The sequence below is a fragment of the Tenrec ecaudatus genome, chromosome 8, assembly GCF_050624435.1.
Source record: "Tenrec ecaudatus isolate mTenEca1 chromosome 8, mTenEca1.hap1, whole genome shotgun sequence".
NCBI lineage: Eukaryota > Metazoa > Chordata > Mammalia > Afrosoricida > Tenrecidae > Tenrec > Tenrec ecaudatus.
This window is the reverse complement of record NC_134537.1, coordinates 96884997-96893740: the sequence shown is the minus strand read 5'-3', so window position 1 is coordinate 96893740 and position 8744 is coordinate 96884997.

Sequence of the window (8744 nt, the reverse complement as noted above, 5' to 3'; positions counted from 1 at the left end):
GGCTAGTATTGGACTTATGGGCTAATATTGGACTTATGGACTTGATCTGGACTAGGCTGGGGCGTTTTCTTTATATACAATTACTCTTGGATATAAAGCTCTCTCACACATATGTGTCACTAGATTTGTTTTTCTAGCCAACCGTATCTAACACATTCACCACTAAGCAGCATAGCTTATGTTAGAAGCTAGCAGTTCTAAACCAGAATGTATTGTTTATCTTTCCCTGACACCACATTGCTTGTCAAACAGAAATATGATCTGTCTTGGGCTCTTCATTTGACACGTGGGAAGGCAATCCCTGATTCCAACCAGCCAGATTCCAACTTTGTTAAGTAGTGAGGCTGCGTGGTTTCTGATGGATTTTTTCCAGTTCTAACTTTGGTTGAATATGTTCTTTTAAAGTCCAGGTCTGTTTGTGGGTAAAAGGTTTTTACCTTATAAATCTGGTTAGACCACTGGTACAGATGGGAACTGGAAACACAGGGAATCCAGGGAGGATGATCCCTTAAGGACCATTGGTGAGAGTGGTGATTCCGGGAGGGTGGAGGGAGGGTGGGGTAAAAAGGGGGAACCGATTACAGGGATCTACATATAACCTCCTCCCTGGGAGATGGAACAGAAAAGTGGGTAAAGGGAGATGTCAGACAGTGTAAGATATGACAAAATAATAATTTATAAATTATCAAGGGTTCATGAGGAAGGGGGGAGTGGGGAAGAAGGGGGGAAAATGAGGAGGTGATGCCAGGGGCTTAAGTGGAGAGCAAATGCTTTGAGAATGATGAGGGTAACAAATGTACAAATGTGCTTTACACAATTGATGTATGGATGGATTATGATAGGACTTGTATGAGTCCCCAATAAAATAATTAAAGAAATAAAAAAAAGAATCCTCAAAACCTTTGAATGAGCATGCACACACACGGTTGTAATCTTAGCCACATTTGGGAGGTTTCAGTGTACAGGATAAACGCACACAGCCTGATAAAAAGAGGCCTTGAATGACTGAGAAATTGCGAACAACTTGTCTAACATTAGCTTCGATAGCAATTGCCAGGGTTGTGCTGAGCTAGATGCTTGGCATGGCAAATAGAGGAAAACCAACTCGTAAGCAGTGATAGTAAATTGAAAACCTACAGTTTATTGAAATATCAGGAACAATAAAAAGAATAAAAATTTAGAAAAACACAGTGTAGCTGCTTTCTGTTCCCCAAAGTAACCACACATTTAAAACAATAGAAAAGTGGGGAATACAAGGGCTCAAGTAGAAAGCAAATGTTTTGAAAACGATGATGGCAACAAATGTACAAATGTGTTTGACACAGTGGATGGATGGACGGATGGATGGCGATAAGAGCTGCATGAGCCCCCAATAAAGTGATTGTTTAAAATTTAAAAAGCCCTTGACATTTCAAAAAAAGAAAGAAAAGTGGGTAATGAAACAAAAACAACACAGCTGTACTAGACTTATTAACTATATTGACACAGCAAGAGAGGTGTGTCAGTAGAAATATAATGTTGGGGCAAAACATTATTAAGTAGGACTGCCAAATTATCCGTGAACAAAGAATTGGTTAATGTTGGTGGATCCGATCAATGAAATGTGCTGTTGCACAGTGAAAATGGACTATAGCGACACTATCCACACCAAAGTCACCGCCATCCAGTCGATACGGACTCATGGTGACCCGGCAGGACAGGGAGGACTGTCCCTCTGTGGGAGCAGAAGGCCCCGTCTTTCTTCCAAGGAGCAGCTGGTGTTTCCAACTGCTGACCTTCCCGTCAGCAGCTCAACGTGTAACCACCATGCTCCCAGGGCCCCTCTGCATTGACAACTAGCGAACACGAAATGGCGTGAAAATTAATAAATGATGTAACTGCATGTTGAAAGAAAATGCATATTTTCCACATATATATGCGCAAATTAATCACACAATTAGTGGTTAATATATAAATACAAATAAATAAATTATAAGACAATTTTATAAGAATGAATTAATTAATCTATCTAATTGAGATAGTGGAAGTCCATGTTGCTGTGCCCATGCATAACCTCTATCCATGGGCCACCAAGTCACCATGAGGCCTGAACTACCCATCATGAACGGGGTATTGTCTGACCCACAGAGTCATAAAGTTGGATGTGCGCAACAACACTCCATTGCTAAATGGAAGTGGTATATACCAGATCGGGCCAAAGTAGGACCTGAAGGGACAAATAAGCTGCATGAAGAAGTGGCCCAAATGCCCACAGTCTCCACTCCTGTCACATTACCTTGTTTCTCCCAGTCTGCACCTATGGCCTCCTGGGGAGTTCCTTACCATACTTTATCTGAAGACCAAAAAAGTCATGCTTGGTTTATGGATGCCTCTGTATGATATGCAGGTGCCACTCGTAAGTGGACAGCAGCAGCACTACAGCCCCTTTCTGGGATCTCCCTAAAGGACAGTGGTGAAGGGAAATCTCAATGGGCAGAACTTCTAGCAGTGCACCTGGCCGTTCAGTTTGCATATAAGGAAAAATGGCCAGATGCGAGACTATATACTGATTCATGGGCTATGGCTAATGGTTTGGCTGGATGGTCAGGGATTTGGAAGGACCATGATTGGAAAATTGGTGACAAGGAGGTGTGGGGAAGAGGTATGTGGATGGACCTCTCTGAATGGGCCAAGAAAGTAAAGTTAATTGTATCTCATGTGAACGCTCACTCACCAAAGGATTACCTCTGAAGAGGAGGACTTTAATAATCAAGTGGATAAGACGACACGCACTGTGGAGACTGGTCCTCCTCTTTCCTCTGCCACCCCTGTCCTCGCCCAATGGGCACATGTACAAAGTGGACATGGTGGCAGGGGTGGAGGCTATGCATGGGCACAGCAACATGGACTTCCACTCACCAAGGCTGACTTGGCCACTGCCACTGCTGAGTGCCCCATTTGCCAGCAGCAGAAACCAACATTAAGTCCAAGATATGGGACCATTCCTCGGGGAGATCAACCAGCAACTTGGTGGGACCTACTCTGGCTATGGATTTGCCTTCCCTGAACGCGATGCTTCTGTCAAAACTATTATTTGTGGACTTACAGAATGCCTCATCCACCGGCATGGCATCCCACATAGCATCGCTTCAGATCAAGGAACTCACTTTACAGCAAATGCAGTGTGGCAATGGGCCCATTCCCATGGCATCCACTGGTCGTATCATGTTCCTCATCATCCTGAAGCTTCTGGCTTGATAGAATGATGGAATGGCTTCCCAAAGACACAATTATGGCACCAACTAGGTGGCAACAACTTGCGGGGCTGGGGCAGTGTTCTCCAGGAAGTTGTATACGCTCTAAACCAGCGGCCAATATATGGTGCTGTGTCTCCAACAGCCAGAATTCATGAGTCCAGGAACCAAGGGGTGGAAGCTGGAGTGGCACCACTCACTGTTACTCCTAGTGATCCCCTTGCAGCATTTTTGCTTCCTGTCCCAGCAACCCTGTGTTCCTCAGGCCTGGAGGTCCTGGTCCCGAAGGAAGGAACTCTCCCACCTGGAAACAGCACGGATTCCACTGAACTGGCAGCTGAGAATGCCCCCTGGCCACATTGGGCTTCTCATGCCTGTGGATCAACAGGTCAGGAAGAGTGTCACTGTATTGAATGTCTGATTGATCCTGATTACCAAGGAGAAATTGGACTGGTGTTACATAGTGGAGGTAAAGAAGAATATGTCTGGAATCCAGGAGATCCCATAGGCCGACTCTTAGTGTTACCATGCCCTGTTATTAAAGTAAATGGTAAATTACAGCAACCCAATCCTGACAGGACTTATAATGACCCAGACTCCTCAGGAATGAAGGTCTGGGTCACCCCACCAGCCAAAAAACCACAGTCAGCTGAGGTGCTTGCTGAGAGCTAAGGTAATCCAGAATGGGTAATAGAAGAAGGTAGTTCTACCTATCAGTTTTGACCACGTGATCAATTGCAAAAGCATAGTTTGTAATTGTCAATGTATTTTCTTTTTATGTGCTTATTGCATATCTTTCCTTTGTTCAGGTATGATATCTCAGATACAATTGGACTCAGTGTGTTTTCATTTACATGTATGATAGATGATTGATGATAAGTATAAGTGTTATTTCATCAATGTCCGGAAATTATATAAATATATATGGCTAAAGAATTGTGCACAGGTGCCAGGTTGGCAAGGGGTGGATTGAGATAGTTTATTGTGCCAGCCTGGCCGATAAACACATGTGGGATTAATTGAAGGGCGGAGAGATAAATGGCTCGGTGAGCCTCATCTTTCTTGTCTCTCACTCTTTGATCATTGGATAAGTGTGTGGCTGCCTTGCTTGTTCTGTGCCTCAATTTGCAAGCTACACTACCTATGGGACACCTAACCTGTGAACTGTGTCACTGTAACTTGAGGTCCCTTTAAGACTTGCCTCGCCAGAGAATTGGAATGTACATCTCTGGAGCTGGGGACTGATGGTTGGTGACCTGCCTTGCTGTTTGCTGCCTGTGCCGGGATAGCCTGGATCTCTCTACAGAGGACTACCTGGTGGCCCTCAAGACTTGAAGGACTGCCAGTGTCTCACAACTCTCTCACGGGAGTGAGTTGCACTGAGCCATTTGTACTGCTGTGTAATTTAGCTGTTCATTTCTAGTATTATCTATCTATATAATTTAACAGTTCATTTCTTGTGTTGTATATCTATCTTTATAAATATATATATATAATTATTAGCAATCTGGTTTTGTCTCTCTAGAGAACCCTGTCTAGCACACTAATGAATAATGTTACCACCTTGCTGTTCTTTTTTTCCTCCCCCAAATAATTTTTGATCAAGATATTATATACATAAAAAAGGTTACACAGGAAACACACCTGCTCCCACCACCAAGGTCCAGAAATAGAATAGTACATGGAGGTCTAGACCTCATGAGAAAGATCTATCCTAAAGATATAGACTGGGGAGTTATCGGCATAATGAGTAGCAGTTGAGTAATTGTCAAAATCAGTGAAGGCACACTGGGAAAAGGTACCAGAGTGAAGACTGCAGAGATATGAAGATTTGTGGGACATTCAGGGTTAAGAAGTGGACAGAGGAACCTGGATCTGTAAAGGAGACTGAGAAGGATCCTAAATGTAAGAGAAACACAGGGAACTCATTCTCCACCTCCTGAGACCATCTGGTCACATCTAGGACAGGTTTCAGAGAGCAAGCGTGCCACGGAGGTACACTCAGCAATTTCCTTATATCTGCACCTGGTCTTCCCCATGGGAGGTAAGAATTCAGCCACTGAACCACCGATCGGGTAAGCTCTCTGTGGCTACTTTTGTCTGCATAGCTAAAGCTTGAACCCCTTCCCTGGGATTTGCAAGTTTCCCATCTCTTCCAGGAGCCTGGGTGGTGCAGTGGTGAAAACACCCAGCGTCTAAAGGTTGGCAGTTGCAAGCCACCAGCCCTTTGCAGGAGCAAGATGTGGCGGTCTCCTTCTATAAAGCGTTTATGACTTGGGAACGCACAGAGGCAGTTCTATCCCATCCCATGGGGTCTCTGTGAGTCAGAATCAACACCAGAGCAATGGTCTCCATTCCCTCTCCCAGGATTTCAAGAACAATAAATAAATAAACAGCTGCCCATTCAAAGGAGAGGGTCTCACTTGGGGTGGGCCCATGTGCGTCAGAGTGGAACTGTGCTCCACAGAGGTTTCCACGGCTGAACTTACAGAACCGGGTAGCTGGACCTTTCTTCTCGGCACCTCTGGGTGGGCTTGTTTTTCCAGCCTGTCAGAGTTGAGCATATTAACCGTTTCCACCATGCAAAGGTTCCTCTGGGATTTTACTCAGACTCGGATTTTTTGGTTTTGTTTTGTTTTCACGCCCCTGGGTTCACAACGGGGAGGGAAAAATCAAAGCCAGGAATAACTCAACTCCTCACCGCAGGGGAAGGTCTCAAGAGTCTCACATTCTTCGCTCCCTCCGGCAGGGTCCTTTCCTGACGAGCGAGCATGAAGCTTCTCAGAAATAAGTTCGGAATGATGCCCTGCAGGGAACACTTTGAACTGGAGAGGAAGATGAAATGTAAATTAAGGTGTAACTGTTTAAAGGACCTAGTCAATGAGTCTACGAGGTGCGTGTGTCAAGAGACACTGCGCCACGCTCCTGACAATGGACATGGGAAGGATGCCGGGGAGAAGTTTGCTCTTTAATTTTCTTTCCATTTGGCAAGGGCTAGTTTTCTGGGAACTTGAAATCTTACTTTTCCAACTTTTGCCAAAAGAAGTATCCATGAAACCATCGTCCACTGCCCATGTTGAAAAACACTTCGCCTTTCCTCCTCTTCATCACATATATCAGCGGGGTGGGGGTAGGGGGTGGGGTGGGGGTGACTATCCTTTTCCACCTGAAAATAGGTGTACTTAAAATGAAAAACAAAAAAGCTTAAACTTTTATTTTAAGTGGTTGAGGACATTTGGGGTGGGGGTGGGGGTGTAATTTACCTAGATTCAGAACCCAGATCTCTGTTTCTGTAACGCCTGACAGTTTCCCTACTGTGTGAGTCAGAAGTATTGCTACCAAACCATGGATGCTTTTGTTTATTTTTAAATACTAATACATGAAGCTTCTATACTTGAAATATCCATCCCCTATGTCTCTAGACATCTCAAGGGACTGTTTCCATCATCTCTCGACCTCTTCCCTCGCCCGCCCCTGGACACCGCATGAAAATGGCAGTTTGGGCCTCCCCCAGGGTCTCCGAGTGTGGTCCTTTGCCATGTGCTTGGTGACTGGGGAGGGAAGCGAGTGCTGAGGGAGGAAGAGGAGTGCCGTGAGGTGGGTGGGGTGAGCTCTCCCAACGAGATTCTCATCGAACAACCTTTGCTCCCCTCACAGAATGAGCAGGCTCATTGCCATGATGAGAACAAATTTCCTCAGCAAAACTTTACTGGCCTTTTCCTCGCCAATCGGTTTTCAGTTTCCTTAAAAGTCCTTCATAATAAGCTTCCCATGATTGTCCTGTGTCCTTCAGGAACATTTCCCAAGATGACACCTTGAGAATCCTGAAAACCAGTTATCATAACCTTCTGAATGAACTTCTATGCTGTGAATTTATTGGGCCTGGCAGATCCCCTCAGAAGTCACTGTTTGGATTGGACCCTGCTCTCCAGTTCCTATTGGGCAATTCAAGACTCACCTCAGGTTATGACTTGTTCCATGCAGTCCTCTTGTCTAGCTTCCATCTTGCTTAAAAGATAGAAAGGTAAGCTCTTGGAGTTAGCTGGCTATTGAATAACACTTCTGTTACCCATTGAGCCAAAAACTTGCTGAGGCTAAGATATTCACTTAAAGTTTAAAATGCTGAATCCTGTGAGAGCTTGTGCTAGTTACATGATTTCACATCAACCCAAATTTTTATGAAAGTATACAGTGGAGTCCCAATTGTCAATCAGGTCACAACCTGGTGATGCTTCCTTGGGTTGTGACCTTCTTATAAGAAGAAACTAGGAACCTCCTTCTTTGTCACCTTGCCTTCCTGCTTGCAGAAACTCTGCTTGCCCCACAGGGATGCCCCCATGTAGGCCTCCTAACCCTGAGGTCCAGCCATGTTTCCAGTGACCTTGGATCCATGTCACTTTGCACCCACCAGCCTGTGATCTCCCTGCTTCAATTTTCTGCAATCACCAGCCAGAGAGACTTAGGAACTAGCATTGAACTTATAGACTTGAGTTGGACTGGGTTGGGATGCCTTCTTGATATGAAGTTCTTTCTCAGAGAGAGATGAGTGTCATTAGGTTTGTTGAGGTTTTTGTTGTTGTTGTTTTCTGATAACTTGGTCTAACATAGAGCACAATTTCAGTAATTATCACAGCACTGGAAATTCTACATCATTTTCTACCAGTTTCTATAATTCAGCCACAGATGAAGGTCTTCCCCTTCTTGGCTCATCTTTGAGGTCTTGCCGACCTTCTTTTAAAACGCTTGATCCATCGAATAACTGTTTGTGTAGGCGGAGTAGCAGTCCTGTAAACTGGTTGCAAAACTTCAATGATTTGGGAAGATGGAGTTTTGTTTAAAATGAGGGAGGTGGACATACGTGTGAACTTGAACCCTGACAGCTATACTTTTTTCACTTGCCCTCATATTTATCACTTGGTATTAAAACTGCTTGCTGAGTGGCTGGCCTCTCCTGCTAGACCACAAGTGCTGGGAAGGAACTGCCAGTGGATGCTAGCCGCAGGCTGGACGCCTCTGAGGAACTCACAACATGCGGGTTAGAATAATATATGAATATTTGTGGTCAGTATGCCTCTTACCAAAGTTTCAGCTTCCAAAGTTTTGAAATCTTTGGAAGAATTTAACCTCTTTCCAGAAAAAAAAAAAGTTCATTCTCTCAGGTTATATAATTCAAGGATGACACGTTTTAAATAAAAGCATTTTCTTATCTCGATCTACTCTAATCCTTGGCTTCATGGGCTACATTTAGGTGTAGTGACTGCAGGCTACATAAGAATAGTCTTAATGGCTGAGCAAGCAACACTTGCTTCATTTCCTCTCCTCTCTGAAGGGCCTGTCCCAGGCCAACTCATGCTCTGTAAAACAGCCGGACACGCTGCCAGCTGGTGAACAGGGAATAAACAAAAGTAATCAAGCGCACAGGCGCCTTAGCAGGGAGGATAGTGAGACTTCATCTTATTTACTTCAGGCATGGTATCAAGAGGGACCTGGAAGACACCATGCTTGATCAAG